Source organism: Pseudochaenichthys georgianus, unplaced genomic scaffold (genome assembly GCF_902827115.2).
Source record: "Pseudochaenichthys georgianus unplaced genomic scaffold, fPseGeo1.2 scaffold_810_arrow_ctg1, whole genome shotgun sequence".
Taxonomy (NCBI): domain Eukaryota; kingdom Metazoa; phylum Chordata; class Actinopteri; order Perciformes; family Channichthyidae; genus Pseudochaenichthys; species Pseudochaenichthys georgianus.
In genome coordinates, this window is record NW_027263358.1 from 32,796 (window position 1) to 47,448 (window position 14,653).

Below are 14,653 nucleotides of genomic sequence, written 5' to 3' on the forward strand. Positions count from 1 at the left end.
CTATAATGGAGAATACATTTTGGACAACTGTAAAGACTGTCTGTCGAGACCAGGAGGAACAGGGCGCAAACGCAAAGCAGGACATCTAAAGGAACTTATAAGTGGACGACTGAATGTTGGTGTCCATAAAGGCTTGCCATAATTTCCTTTACTGAAAAAATTGTTATGTTGAATTTACTTAATTTTATTAAGGTAAGTGGTTGCACGAAACAAATGTATCTAAATCCAGATATATTTTTTTTTAAGTTCACTGTACTTATTAGTTTTGAGTAATTTCAACTTAATTATACTGATAATTTTCAGCTCAACTAATTTGAGTAATTTCAACTTAATTATACTGATAATTTTCAGCTCAACTATTTTGAGTAATTTCAACTTAATTATACTGATAATTTTCAGCTCAACTATTTTTGAGTAATTTTAACTTAATTATACTAATAATTTTCAGCTCAACTAATTTCAGTAATTTCAATTTAATTATACTGATAATCTTCAGCTCAACTATTTTGAGTAATTTCAACTTAATCATACTGATCATTTTCAGCTCAACTATTTTTGAGTAATTGCAACTTATTCATACTGATAATTTTCAGCTCAACTATTTTGAGTAGAATTTACACACTAAACCCATGTTAAGTGTGCTAAAATGGATTATGTAACGTAACCTTTTTTCTTTTTGTAAATTCAGATCAATTCTATAGTTTAATTCCTACATACAAAGATTAAGTTGAATTTCATCAAACATTTTCAGCCACGTGGGAGACCGGGGTTCAATTCCCCGTCGGGGAGTTTACGCACTTTTTTGTTGATGTGGTTAGCAGCCATGCAGTACAGACATTCAGAAAAAGAATGCCCTTGAACCACCTATAATGGAGAATACATTTTGGACGGCTGTAAAGACTGTCTGTCGAGACCAGGAGGAACAGGGCGCAAACGCAAAGCAGGACATCTAAAGGAACTTATAAGTGGACGACCGAATGTTGGTGTCCATAAAGGCTTGCCATAGTTTCCTGGTTCTGGCTGTCCATGGAGCACATGAGTAAATTGTTCCTCTTTGCATGCATATTGCCCTGATGAAATCCAAGGGCCCTTATTTCTGTCAGTATTGAGCGATTGTCTGGTTAACAGTCTATCAACAGTCAACAGCTTGTTTGATCCCTTGGAGCTTCAGATTCCCAGGTAGTACTTTCCAGTTTCTCTCATCAACACGGCGTAAGGAACTATGTGAATTTGGGCAACTCATTGTTCACAGGATTGCCTTGCCATTTAATACTGAAATGGATGGCGTTGAATCATGCACGTTACCCGCCAGATCAGAAATGAATACACTACAAAAGATATGCCCCGTGTGAGGCTCGAACTCACGACCTTCAGATTATGAGACTGACGCGCTGCCTACTGCGCCAACGAGGCCCAAAAGCAACATTCCGTTGGGTGACAATGGCAGAGTCCACAATAAAGGGGTCAAGTCTGTGGAGACCAGGAGGAACAGGACGTAGACGCAAAGCAGGTCATCTAAAGGAACTTATAAGTGGACGACAGACTCTCCCCATTCTCTTCTGATGACAACATTTTAAATGAAATGTTGGTGTCCTTAAAGCCTTGTTATAGTTTCCTGGTTCTGGCTGTCCATGGAGCACATGAGTACATTGTTCCTCTTTGCATGCATATTGCCCTGATGAAATCCAAGGGCCCTTATATCTGTCAGTATTGAGCGATTGTCTGAGGAACTATCAACAGTCAACAGCTTGTTTGATCTCTTGGAGCTTCAGATTCCAAGGTAGTACTTTCCAGTTTCCCTCATCAACACCGCGTAAGGAACTATGTGAATTCGGGCTACTCATTAGAACTTAAAGGAAGTGCATTGGCCGGGAATCGAACCCGGGCCTCCCGCGTGGCAGGCGAGAATTCTACCACTGAACCACCAATGCTTACGTTGAGGTCTTCTTACCACTCTGAAAATAAAATCAGGCGGGAGTTCGATTCCCGGGCGAGGCAAGCGCAATTTTTGGAAAGGGCCTTTATCCCTGCCAATGTTGAATACCTGCCACACTCGAGGAAGGCTGTTGTTTATGTGCTAAAAGATTTTTGCATTCAAGATCGGAAGAGAAAATTCACAGGATTGCCTTGCCATTTAATACTGAAATGGATGGCGTTGAATCATGCACGTTACCCGCCAGATCAGAAATGAATACACTACCAAAGATATGCCCCGTGTGAGGCTCGAACTCACGACCTTCAGATTATGAGACTGACGCGCTGCCTACTGCGCCAACGAGGCCCAAAAGCAACATTCTGTTGGGTGACAATGGCAGAGTCCAGCAATAAAGGGGTCAAGCCAAGACCTGTTCTAGAGGTCTAAAGGTCGAAACGTCAAACGCAGATGAGCTCACGCAGGGAAGAAAAGTAATCGCCCGTAGCATAGAGCAAGAAGGGGAATCAAAGAGTCTGGCTGAAAGAGCAATTTGCTTTCATTTACAAGATGTGCATTGGTAAGGAATGGAATTCGATGGGCGGAGTCAGGACTGTCAAACATCTCCTCGTTAGTTCAGTATCCCCGCCTGTCACGTGGGAGACCGGGGTTCAATTCCCCGTCGGGGAGTGTACGCACTTTTTTGTTGATGTGGTTAACAGCCATGCAGTACAGACATTCAGAAAAAGAATTAGGGGTCGACCGATTATCGGCCAGGCCGATTATCGGGGCCGATATTCCTCATTTGACCGATTATCGGTATCGGCCTTTTTTTAATAAAATTGCCGATAACACTTTGGCTCTGATGCGGCCGTTTCTCTGGCTGCAGTCACCACTCCGTGTACACGAGCAATGTCCCGCCCACAGCGCTATCTGATAGGCTATTACTGAAGTGTCAATCAACACTGAAGCCAGCCATAGAGGCGGGACCTTCTCAGATTACAGGCAGGTGCGAAGAACGCAGACACAGACAGAGGCGAGCAGCAGCGCTGAGCGGCAGAGCCATACATGTGTTTCGAAGGTAAATCAGTTGAAAGCCGAAGTTCAATAAACATCCCTATCCCCTCAGCTGAAGTTACAAAAACAGCACGATCTATTGATCCAATTCTATCCGCTTCCCAGTTACACAGGGACGCGGGAAGTCAGTCAGAGTTGGGGTGCGTGCAGCGTCTCGCAGCAGAGTGGTGCGGAGGGGGGGCTGCGAGTGGAGCCTCGCAGTTTTTCAGGTTGATCTGTGAAGCTCATTAGCTAGCCAACATGTATTTAGTAAATGTTTAGCAAAATATTAGAAGTGAGGCTACTAGTCTAACGTTAGGTCTACTGCAATAGCCTCAATTTTAATAGTTTGCAAAACATTAGCTAGCACTAGTGTTTTGCAGTTTATTGGGATTGTATGCTAGACAGACAGGCATTGGTTTGATATAATAAATTAAGCATTATTGTTAGTTAAGCATGTCAGCCTGCAGCCCCACTTCCTGTCTCTCTCTCTAACTCATAGCAGACGGCTGCACTAAAGAAAAGGGCACAGAGAGGAAACCAGTTGTAAGATGTTTAAAAGTTCATTAAACATAATATATGCTTAAATGCATTTCAAAGAAGTTGTGTTGGAGTTTGTGTTATTCTACATTTTGACACTATAGATTTTCTGATTTTACTGCAAATGTATATCGGTTCCAAATATCGGTTATCGGTCTCCTTGATTACTAATAATCGGTATCGGTATCGGCCTTGAAAAATCTATATCGGTCGATCCCTAAAAAGAATGCCCCTGAACCACCTATAATGGAGAATACATTTTGGACAACTGTAAAGACTGTCTGTCGAGACCAGGAGGAACAGGGCGCAAACGCAAAGCAGGACATCTAAAGGAACTAAAGTGGACGACCGAATGTTGGTGTCCATAAAGGCTTGCCATAGTTTCCTGGTTCTGGCTGTCCATGGAGCACATGAGTAAATTGTTCCTCTTTGCATGCATATTGCCCTGATGAAATCCAAGGGCCCTTATTTCTGTCAGTATTGAGCGATTGTCTGATGAACAGTCTATCAACAGTCAACAGCTTGTTTGATCCCTTGGAGCTTCAGATTCCCAGGTAGTACTTTCCAGTTTCTCTCATCAACACCGCGTAAGGAACTATGTGAATTCGGGCTACTCATTAGAACTTAAAGGAAGTGCATTGGCCGGGAATCGAACCCGGGCCTCCCGCGTGGCAGGCGAGAATTCTACCACTGAACCACCAATGCTTATGTTGAGGTCTTTTTACCACTCTGAAAATAAAATCGGGCGGGAGTTCGATTCCCGGGCGAGGCAAGCGCAATTTTTGGAAAGGGCCTTTATCCCTGCCAATGTTGAATACCTGCCACACTCGAGGAAGGCTGTTGTTTATGTGCTAAAAGATTTTGCATTCAAGATCGGAAGAGAAAATTCACAGGATTGCCTTGCCATTTAATACTGAAATGGATGGCGTTGAATCATGCACGTTACCCGCCAGATCAGAAATGAATACACTACAAAAGATATCCCCCGTGTGAGGCTGGAACTCACGACCTTCAGATTATGAGACTGACGCGCTGCCTACTGCGCCAACGAGGCCCAACAGCAACATTCTGTTGGGTGACAATGGCGGAGTCCAGCATAAAGGGGTCAAGCCAAGACCTGTTCTAGAGGTCTAAAGGTCGAAACGTCAAACGCAGATGAGCTAACGCAGGGAAGAAAAGTAATCGCCCGTAGCATAGAGCAAGAAGGGGAATCAAAGAGTCTGGCTGAAAGAGCAATTTGCTTTCATTTACAAGATGTGCATTGGTAAGGAATGGAATTCGATGGGCGGAGTCAGGACTGTCAAACATCTCCTCGTTAGTTCAGTATCCCCGCCTGTCACGTGGGAGACCGGGGTTCAATTCCCCGTCGGGGAGTGTACGCACTTTTTTGTTGATGTGGTTAACAGCCATGCAGTACAGACATTCAGAAACAGAATGCCCCTGAACCACCTATAATGGAGAATACATTTTGGACAACTGTAAAGACTGTCTGTCGAGACCAGGAGGAACAGGGCGCAAACGCAAAGCAGGACATCTAAAGGAACTTATAAGTGGACGACTGAATGTTGGTGTCCATAAAGGCTTGCCATAATTTCCTTTACTGAAAAAATTGTTATGTTGAATTTACTTAATTTTATTAAGGTAAGTGGTTGCACGAAACAAATGTATCTAAATCCAGATATATATTTTTTTTAAGTTCACTGTACTTATTAGTTTTGAGTAATTTCAACTTAATTATACTGATAATTTTCAGCTAAACTAATTTGAGTAATTTCAACTTAATTATACTGATAATTTTCAGCTCAACTATTTTGAGTAATTTCAACTTAATTATACTGATAATGTTCAGTTCAACTATTTTTGAGTAATTTCAACTTAATTATACTAATAATTTTCAGCTCAACTAATTTCAGTAATTTCAATTTAATTATACTGATAATCTTCAGCTCAACTATTTTGAGTAATTTCAACTTAATCATACTGATCATTTTCAGCTCAACTATTTTTGAGTAATTGCAACTTATTCATACTGATAATTTTCAGCTCAACTATTTTGAGTAGAATTTACACACTAAACCCATGTTAAGTGTGCTAAAATGGATTATGTAACGTAACCTTTTTTCTTTTTGTAAATTCAGATCAATTCTATAGTTTAATTCCTACATACAAAGATTAAGTTGAATTTCATCAAACATTTTCAGCCACGTGGGAGACCGGGGTTCAATTCCCCGTCGGGGAGTTTACGCACTTTTTTGTTGATGTGGTTAGCAGCCATGCAGTACAGACATTCAGAAAAAGAATGCCCCTGAACCACCTACAATGGAGAATACATTTTGGACAACTGTAAAGACTGTCTGTCGAGACCAGGAGGAACAGGGCGCAAACGCAAAGCAGGACATCTAAAGGAACCTATAAGTGGACGACCGAATGTTGGTGTCCATAAAGGCTTGCCATAGTTTCCTGGTTCTGGCTGTCCATGGAGCACATGAGTAAATTGTTCCTCTTTGCATGCATATTGCCCTGATGAAATCCAAGGGCCCTTATTTCTGTCAGTAGTGAGCGATTGTCTGATGAACAGTCAACAGCTTGTTTGATCCCTTGGAGCTTCAGATTCCAAGGTAGTACTTTCCAGTTTCTCTCATCAACACCGCGTAAGGAACTATGTGAATTCGGGCTACTCATTAGAACTTAAAGGAAGTGCATTGGCCGGGAATCGAACCCGGGCCTCCCGCGTGGCAGGCGAGAATTCTACCACTGAACCACCAATGCTTACGTTGAGGTCTTCTTACCACTCCGAAAATAAAATCAGGCGGGAGTTCGATTCCCGGGCGAGGCAAGCGCAATTTTTGGAAAGGGCCTTTATTCCTGCCAATGTTGAATACCTGCCACACTCGAGGAAGGCTGTTGTTTATGTGCTAAAAGATTTTGCATTCAAGATCGGAAGAGAAAATTCACAGGATTGCCTTGCCATTTAATACTGAAATGGATGGCGTTGAATCATGCACGTTACCCGCCAGATCAGAAATGAATACACTACCAAAGATATGCCCCGTGTGAGGCTCGAACTCACGACCTTCAGATTATGAGACTGACGCGCTGCCTACTGCGCCAACGAGGCCCAAAAGCAGCATTCTGTTGGGTGACAATGGCAGAGTCCAGCATAAAGGGGTCAAGCCAAGACCTGTTCGAGAGGTCTAAAGGTCGAAACGTCAAACGCAGATGAGCTCACGCAGGGAAGAAAAGTAATCGCCCGTAGCATAGAGCAAGAAGGGGAATCAAAGAGTCTGGCTGAAAGAGCAATTTGCTTTCATTTACAAGATGTGCATTGGTAAGGAATGGAATTCGATGGGCGGAGTCAGGACTGTCAAACATCTCCTCGTTAGTTCAGTATCCCCGCCTGTCACGTGGGAGACCGGGGTTCAATTCCCCGTCGGGGAGTGTACGCACTTTTTTGTTGATGTGGTTAACAGCCATGCAGTACAGACATTCAGAAAAAGAATTAGGGGTCGACCGATTATCGGCCAGGCCGATTATCGGGGCCGATATTCCTCATTTGACCGATTATCGGTATCGGCCTTTTTTTAATAAAATTGCCGATAACACTTTGGCTCTGATGCGGCCGTTTCTCTGGCTGCAGTCACCACTCCGTGTACACGAGCAATGTCCCGCCCACAGCGCTATCTGATAGGCTATTACTGAAGTGTCAATCAACACTGAAGCCAGCCATAGAGGCGGGACCTTCTCAGATTACAGGCAGGTGCGAAGAACGCAGACACAGACAGAGGCGAGCAGCAGCGCTGAGCGGCAGAGCCATACATGTGTTTCGAAGGTAAATCAGTTGAAAGCCGAAGTTCAATAAACATCCCTATCCCCTCAGCTGAAGTTGCAACAACAGCACGATCTATTGATCCAATTCTATCAGCTTCCCAGTTACACAGGGACGCGGGAAGTCAGTCAGAGTTGGGGTGCGTGCAGCGTCTCGCAGCAGAGTGGTGCGGAGGGGGGGCTGCGAGTGGAGCCTCGCAGTTTTTCAGGTTGATCTGTGAAGCTCATTAGCTAGCCAACATGTATTTAGTAAATGTTTAGCAAAATATTAGAAGTGAGGCTACTAGTCTAACGTTAGGTCTACTGCAATAGCCTCAATTTTAATAGTTTGCAAAACATTAGCTAGCACTAGTGTTTTGCAGTTTATTGGGATTGTATGCTAGACAGACAGGCATTGGTTTGATATAATAAATTAAGCATTATTGTTAGTTAAGCATGTCAGCCTGCAGCCCCACTTCCTCTCTCTCTAACTCACTGCAGACGGCTGCACTAAAGAAAAGGGCACAGAGAGGAAACCAGTTGTAAGATGTTTAAAAGTTCATTAAACATAATATATGCTTAAATGCATTTCAAAGAAGTTGTGTTGGAGTTTGTGTTATTCTACATTTTGACACTATAGATTTTCTGATTTTACTGCAAATGTATATCGGTTCCAAATATCGGTTATCGGTCTCCTTGATTACTAATAATCGGTATCGGTATCGGCCTTGAAAAATCCATATCGGTCGATCCCTAAAAAGAATGCCCCTGAACCACCTATAATGGAGAATACATTTTGGACAACTGTAAAGACTGTCTGTCGAGACCAGGAGGAACAGGGCGCAAACGCAAAGCAGGACATCTAAAGGAACTAAAGTGGACGACCGAATGTTGGTGTCCATAAAGGCTTGCCATAGTTTCCTGGTTCTGGCTGTCCATGGAGCACATGAGTAGATTGTTCCTCTTTGCATGCATATTGCCCTGATGAAATCCAAGGGCCCTTATTTCTGTCAGTAGTGAGCGATTGTCTGGTTAACAGTCTATCAACAGTCAACAGCTTGTTTGATCCCTTGGAGCTTCAGATTCCCAGGTAGTACTTTCCAGTTTCTCTCATCAACACGGCGTAAGGAACTATGTGAATTTGGGCAACTCATTGTTCACAGGATTGCCTTGCCATTTAATACTGAAATGGATGGCGTTGAATCATGCACGTTACCTGCCAGATCAGAAATGAATACACTACCAAAGATATGCCCCGTGTGAGGCTTGAACTCACGACCTTCAGATTATGAGACTGACGCGCTGCCTACTGCGCCAACGAGGCCCAAAAGTAGCATTCTGTTGGGTGACAATGGGGGAGTCCACAATAAAGGGGTCAAGCCAAGACCTGTTCTAGAGGTCTAAAGGTCGAAACGTCAAACGCAGATGAGCTCACGCAGGGAAGAAAAGTAATCGCCCGTAGCATAGAGCAAGAAGGGGAATCAAAGAGTCTGGCTGAAAGAGCAATTTGTTTTCATTTACAAGATGTGCATTGGTAAGGAATGGAATTCGATGGGCGGAGTCAGGACTGTCAAACATCTCCTCGTTAGTTCAGTATCCCCGCCTGTCACGCGGGAGACCGGGGTTCAATTCCCCGTCGGGGAGTGTACGCACTTTTTTGTTGATGTGGTTAACAGCCATGCAGTACAGACATTCAGAAACAGAATGCCCCTGAACCACCTATAATGGAGAATACATTTTGGACAACTGTAAAGACTGTCTGTCGAGACCAGGAGGAACAGGGCGCAAACGCAAAGCAGGACATCTAAAGGAACTTATAAGTGGACGACTGAATGTTGGTGTCCATAAAGGCTTGCCATAATTTCCTTTACTGAAAAAATTGTTATGTTGAATTTACTTAATTTTATTAAGGTAAGTGGTTGCACGAAACAAATGTATCTAAATCCAGATATATATTTTTTTTAAGTTCACTGTACTTATTAGTTTTGAGTAATTTCAACTTAATTATACTGATAATTTTCAGCTCAACTAATTTGAGTAATTTCAACTTAATTATACTGATAATTTTCAGCTCAACTATTTTGAGTAATTTCAACTTAATTATACTGATAATTTTCAGCTCAACTATTTTTGAGTAATTTCAACTTAATTATACTAATAATTTTCAGCTCAACTAATTTCAGTAATTTCAATTTAATTATACTGATAATCTTCAGCTCAACTATTTTGAGTAATTTCAACTTAATCATACTGATCATTTTCAGCTCAACTATTTTTGAGTAATTGCAACTTATTCATACTGATAATTTTCAGCTCAACTATTTTGAGTAGAATTTACACACTAAACCCATGTTAAGTGTGCTAAAATGGATTATGTAACGTAACCTTTTTTCTTTTTGTAAATTCAGATCAATTCTATAGTTTAATTCCTACATACAAAGATTAAGTTGAATTTCATCAAACATTTTCAGCCACGTGGGAGACCGGGGTTCAATTCCCCGTCGGGGAGTTTACGCACTTTTTTGTTGATGTGGTTAGCAGCCATGCAGTACAGACATTCAGAAAAAGAATGCCCCTGAACCACCTACAATGGAGAATACATTTTGGACAACTGTAAAGACTGTCTGTCGAGACCAGGAGGAACAGGGCGCAAACGCAAAGCAGGACATCTAAAGGAACCTATAAGTGGACGACCGAATGTTGGTGTCCATAAAGGCTTGCCATAGTTTCCTGGTTCTGGCTGTCCATGGAGCACATGAGTAAATTGTTCCTCTTTGCATGCATATTGCCCTGATGAAATCCAAGGGCCCTTATTTCTGTCAGTAGTGAGCGATTGTCTGATGAACAGTCAACAGCTTGTTTGATCCCTTGGAGCTTCAGATTCCAAGGTAGTACTTTCCAGTTTCTCTCATCAACACCGCGTAAGGAACTCTGTGAATTCGGGCTACTCATTAGAACTTAAAGGAAGTGCATTGGCCGGGAATCGAACCCGGGCCTCCCGCGTGGCAGGCGAGAATTCTACCACTGAACCACCAATGCTTACGTTGAGGTCTTCTTACCACTCCGAAAATAAAATCAGGCGGGAGTTCGATTCCCGGGCGAGGCAAGCGCAATTTTTGGAAAGGGCCTTTATTCCTGCCAATGTTGAATACCTGCCACACTCGAGGAAGGCTGTTGTTTATGTGCTAAAAGATTTTGCATTCAAGATCGGAAGAGAAAATTCACAGGATTGCCTTGCCATTTAATACTGAAATGGATGGCGTTGAATCATGCACGTTACCCGCCAGATCAGAAATGAATACACTACCAAAGATATGCCCCGTGTGAGGCTCGAACTCACGACCTTCAGATTATGAGACTGACGCGCTGCCTACTGCGCCAACGAGGCCCAAAAGCAACATTCTGTTGGGTGACAATGGCAGAGTCCACAATAAAGGGGTCAAGCCAAGACCTGTTCTAGAGGTCTAAAGGTCGAAACGTCAAACGCAGATGAGCTAACGCAGGGAAGAAAAGTAATCGCCCGTAGCATAGAGCAAGAAGGGGAATCAAAGAGTCTGGCTGAAAGAGCAATTTGCTTTCATTTACAAGATGTGCATTGGTAAGGAATGGAATTCGATGGGCGGAGTCAGGACTGTCAAACATCTCCTCGTTAGTTCAGTATCCCCGCCTGTCACGCGGGAGACCGGGGTTCAATTCCCCGTCGGGGAGTGTACGCACTTTTTTGTTGATGTGGTTAACAGCCATGCAGTACAGACATTCAGAAAAAGAATTAGGGGTCGACCGATTATCGGCCAGGCCGATTATCGGGGCCGATATTCCTCATTTGACCGATTATCGGTATCGGCCTTTTTTTAATAAAATTGCCGATAACACTTTGGCTCTGATGCGGCCGTTTCTCTGGCTGCAGTCACCACTCCGTGTACACGAGCAATGTCCCGCCCACAGCGCTATCTGATAGGCTATTACTGAAGTGTCAATCAACACTGAAGCCAGCCATAGAGGCGGGACCTTCTCAGATTACAGGCAGGTGCGAAGAACGCAGACACAGACAAGAGGCTTCTCAATACTCAAATTTCCCCTCCTCGACTCCCCTCCTCGACTCCCCTCCTCGAGACTTAGTCCCGCCCACAGGAGATGCGAGCGGAGGACCGAGGAGGGGAACCGAGGAGAGAGGAGGGGAAGCAGCAGACGTTTAAAGAAATGAGAACTCCTCTCCTCTGAGCGGTCATATTAAAGCGACGTCCGTTCATTATTACGTGGCAACAGCTGCATCAGCTGTCGAGTGTTTTGTCATATGTTATAATCTCTGTTAGATCAGCTGAACATTGTTCCCCCACATATTTACCTTGAATTCATTGAGAGTGCGGTGTAATGAGACAATACCAGGCTACAGATGCGGACACACACACACAAATATATTTATATAAATATATGCAATTTAAAGTATGAGAGCACTCTCATAATAACGTAACACAATCAGAGACTGGATATATCCCCCCCCTCTCTCTGGTCGCTGAAATGGGGAATTGAAATTACGGGCCAAAAGTTGTATTTGCAAGTATTAAAAGTAAGCAGAGGACACCAAACCAACTAAGACCTGTCTGTCCGCCGCATCTGCGCACACACTGTACCACACACACACCTACACACTGTACAGGACACACCTACACACTGTACCACACACACACACACACACACACACACACACACACACACACACACACACACACACACACACACACACACACACACACACACACACACACACACACACACACACCTACAGCTCCTAAAGCATAATCAGGCTACAGCCGTTGTGTATTTTATTGTGAAGCACTAAATGGTTTTAGAAAAATATCGACTCTTTGTTTGTATATATCTACTAAACTAAAGCAAATAAAGAGAGTAGGTCTGTTATACTGAGTGATATTTATTTTACACACTGCTCTGCTTTCTGCAGGGCCTCACAGCTGTTCTCACTGTAAACATCGCGTTGCGATGAGAGCAGTTTCTAAAATAATATCCAGGGGATGCATGCAGAGCTGTCATTGGCTGAGATAAGTCCGGCCGTGCGTCACGCCGCCACCGTTCCCGGAAATGCATCCGCGGAGGAGCCGTGGAGGAACCATCAGTGTATCCTCGGTTATAGCTCCTCCAGAGAGCCTCCTCGACGCTCGATCCTCGGTCCTCGGTGTGCATTTAGAGAAATGAGACGTCCTTCAAAATGGCGCGCTGAAATTCATTTCCGGGTCACTACCGGAGGACCGAGGAGTCGAGGAGTCGAGGAGGGGAAATTTGAGTATTGAGAAGCCTCTACAGAGGCGAGCAGCAGCGCTGAGCGGCAGAGCCATACATGTGTTTCGAAGGTAAATCAGTTGAAAGCCGAAGTTCAATAAACATCCCTATCCCCTCAGCTGAAGTTACAAAAACAGCACGATCTATTGATCCAATTCTATCCGCTTCCCAGTTACACAGGGACGCGGGAAGTCAGTCAGAGTTGCGGTGCGTGCAGCGTCTCGCAGCAGAGTGGTGCGGAGGGGGGGCTGCGAGTGGAGCCTCGCAGTTTTTCAGGTTGATCTGTGAAGCTCATTAGCTAGCCAACATGTATTTAGTAAATGTTTAGCAAAATATTAGAAGTGAGGCTACTAGTCTAACGTTAGGTCTACTGCAATAGCCTCACTTTTAATAGTTTGCAAAACATTAGCTAGCATAGTGTTTTGCAGTTTATTGGGATTGTATGCTAGACAGACAGGCATTGGTTTGATATAATAAATTAAGCATTATTGTTGGTTAAGCATGTCAGCCTGCAGCCCCACTTCCTGTCTCTCTCTCTAACTCATAGCAGATGGCTGCACTAAAGAAAAGGGCACAGAGAGGAAACCAGTTGGAAGATGTTTAAAAGTTCATTAAACATAATATATGCTTAAATGCATTTCAAAGAAGTTGTGTTGGAGTTTGTGTTATTCTACATTTTGACACTATAGATTTTCTGATTTTACTGCAAATGTATATCGGTTCCAAATATCGGTTATCGGTCTCCTTGATTACTGATAATCGGTATCGGTATCGGCCTTGAAAAATCCATATCGGTCGATCCCTAAAAAGAATGCCCCTGAACCACCTATAATGGAGAATACATTTTGGACAACTGTAAAGACTGTCTGTCGAGACCAGGAGGAACAGGGCGCAAACGCAAAGCAGGACATCTAAAGGAACTTATAAGTGGACGACCGAATGTTGGTGTCCATAAAGGCTTGCCATAGTTTCCTGGTTCTGGCTGTCCATGGAGCACATGAGTAGATTGTTCCTCTGTGCATGCATATTGCCCTGATGAAATCCAAGGGCCCTTATTTCTGTCAGTAGTGAGCGATTGTCTGACGAACAGTCTATCAACAGTCAACAGCTTGTTTGATCCCTTGGAGCTTCAGATTCCCAGGTAGTACTTTCCAGTTTCTCTCATCAACACGGCGTAAGGAACTCTGTGAATTTGGGCAACTCATTGTTCACAGGATTGCCTTGCCATTTAATACTGAAATGGATTGCGTTGAATCATGCTCGTTACCCGCCAGATCAGAAATGAATACACTACAAAAGATATGCCCCGTGTGAGGCTTGAACTCACGACCTTCAGATTATGAGACTGACGCGCTGCCTACTGCGCCAACAAGGCCCAAAAGCAACATTCTGGTGGGTGACAATGGCAGAGTCCACAATAAAGGGGTCAAGTCTGTGGAGACCAGGGGGAACAGGACGTAGACGCAAAGCAGGTCATCTAAAGGAACTTATAAGTGGACGACAGACTCTCCCCATTCTCTTCTGATGACAACATTTTAAATGAAATGTTGGTGTCCTTAAAGCCTTGTTATAGTTTCCTAGTTCTGGCTGTCTTTGGAGCACATGAGTTGATTTTTCCTCTTTCCATCTATATTGCCTTGATGAAATCCAAGGACCCTTATTTCTGTCAGGCTTGCCATAGTTTCCTGGTTCTGGGGCTGCAGTCGGATAGTTTAAAAATCAGCTCCTAAATTCTAACCCTATCGTCTATTCCTTGACCTCTGAGTGAAAGGTCACGGGGTTAAGGGATAGTGGACAGGAGAATTCAAAAGGATTTAGGAGAAGAGACTGCGGTGCTTTAGAGAATCCGACTGCACTTTCACTATCCGACGTGTTTATGATGCGCCAGCGGACGTCATTGTGTGCGTCTGCTGCTGTGGGGAAACTATGGAAACCACAGTTGTCTACACAGCGGACTACAACATGGATGTTTAATAAGAACGAGGGACTACTGTAAACTCATCTAGAGACTCTGCTCCGTGCTCTGATGCTGCTGCTTTGCTTTAT

General features: G+C 43.6%; 11 non-coding genes across 11 annotated transcripts; all 11 read right to left on the reverse strand.

Annotated features, from left to right (window-relative positions):
• Positions 1-1,340: 1,340 nt before the first annotated feature.
• Positions 1,341-1,413, reverse strand: trnam-cau (transfer RNA methionine (anticodon CAU)). Its single transcript has one exon. It is a non-coding gene; the product is annotated as a tRNA-Met (tRNA).
• Positions 1,414-1,860: 447 nt separating this feature from the next.
• trnag-gcc (transfer RNA glycine (anticodon GCC)) lies at positions 1,861-1,931 on the reverse strand. Its single transcript has one exon. It is a non-coding gene; the product is annotated as a tRNA-Gly (tRNA).
• A 277-nt stretch (positions 1,932-2,208) lies between these two features.
• trnam-cau (transfer RNA methionine (anticodon CAU)) lies at positions 2,209-2,281 on the reverse strand. Its single transcript has one exon. It is a non-coding gene; the product is annotated as a tRNA-Met (tRNA).
• Positions 2,282-4,142: 1,861 nt separating this feature from the next.
• On the reverse strand, positions 4,143-4,213 carry trnag-gcc (transfer RNA glycine (anticodon GCC)). Its single transcript has one exon. It is a non-coding gene; the product is annotated as a tRNA-Gly (tRNA).
• Positions 4,214-4,489: 276 nt separating this feature from the next.
• trnam-cau (transfer RNA methionine (anticodon CAU)) lies at positions 4,490-4,562 on the reverse strand. Its single transcript has one exon. It is a non-coding gene; the product is annotated as a tRNA-Met (tRNA).
• A 1,644-nt stretch (positions 4,563-6,206) lies between these two features.
• On the reverse strand, positions 6,207-6,277 carry trnag-gcc (transfer RNA glycine (anticodon GCC)). The gene has a single exon. It is a non-coding gene; the product is annotated as a tRNA-Gly (tRNA).
• A 276-nt stretch (positions 6,278-6,553) lies between these two features.
• trnam-cau (transfer RNA methionine (anticodon CAU)) lies at positions 6,554-6,626 on the reverse strand. Its single transcript has one exon. It is a non-coding gene; the product is annotated as a tRNA-Met (tRNA).
• Positions 6,627-8,563: 1,937 nt separating this feature from the next.
• Positions 8,564-8,636, reverse strand: trnam-cau (transfer RNA methionine (anticodon CAU)). The gene has a single exon. It is a non-coding gene; the product is annotated as a tRNA-Met (tRNA).
• A 1,644-nt stretch (positions 8,637-10,280) lies between these two features.
• Positions 10,281-10,351, reverse strand: trnag-gcc (transfer RNA glycine (anticodon GCC)). Its single transcript has one exon. It is a non-coding gene; the product is annotated as a tRNA-Gly (tRNA).
• A 276-nt stretch (positions 10,352-10,627) lies between these two features.
• trnam-cau (transfer RNA methionine (anticodon CAU)) lies at positions 10,628-10,700 on the reverse strand. The gene has a single exon. It is a non-coding gene; the product is annotated as a tRNA-Met (tRNA).
• Positions 10,701-13,909: 3,209 nt separating this feature from the next.
• On the reverse strand, positions 13,910-13,982 carry trnam-cau (transfer RNA methionine (anticodon CAU)). Its single transcript has one exon. It is a non-coding gene; the product is annotated as a tRNA-Met (tRNA).
• Between the last annotated feature and the right edge of the window lie 671 nt (positions 13,983-14,653).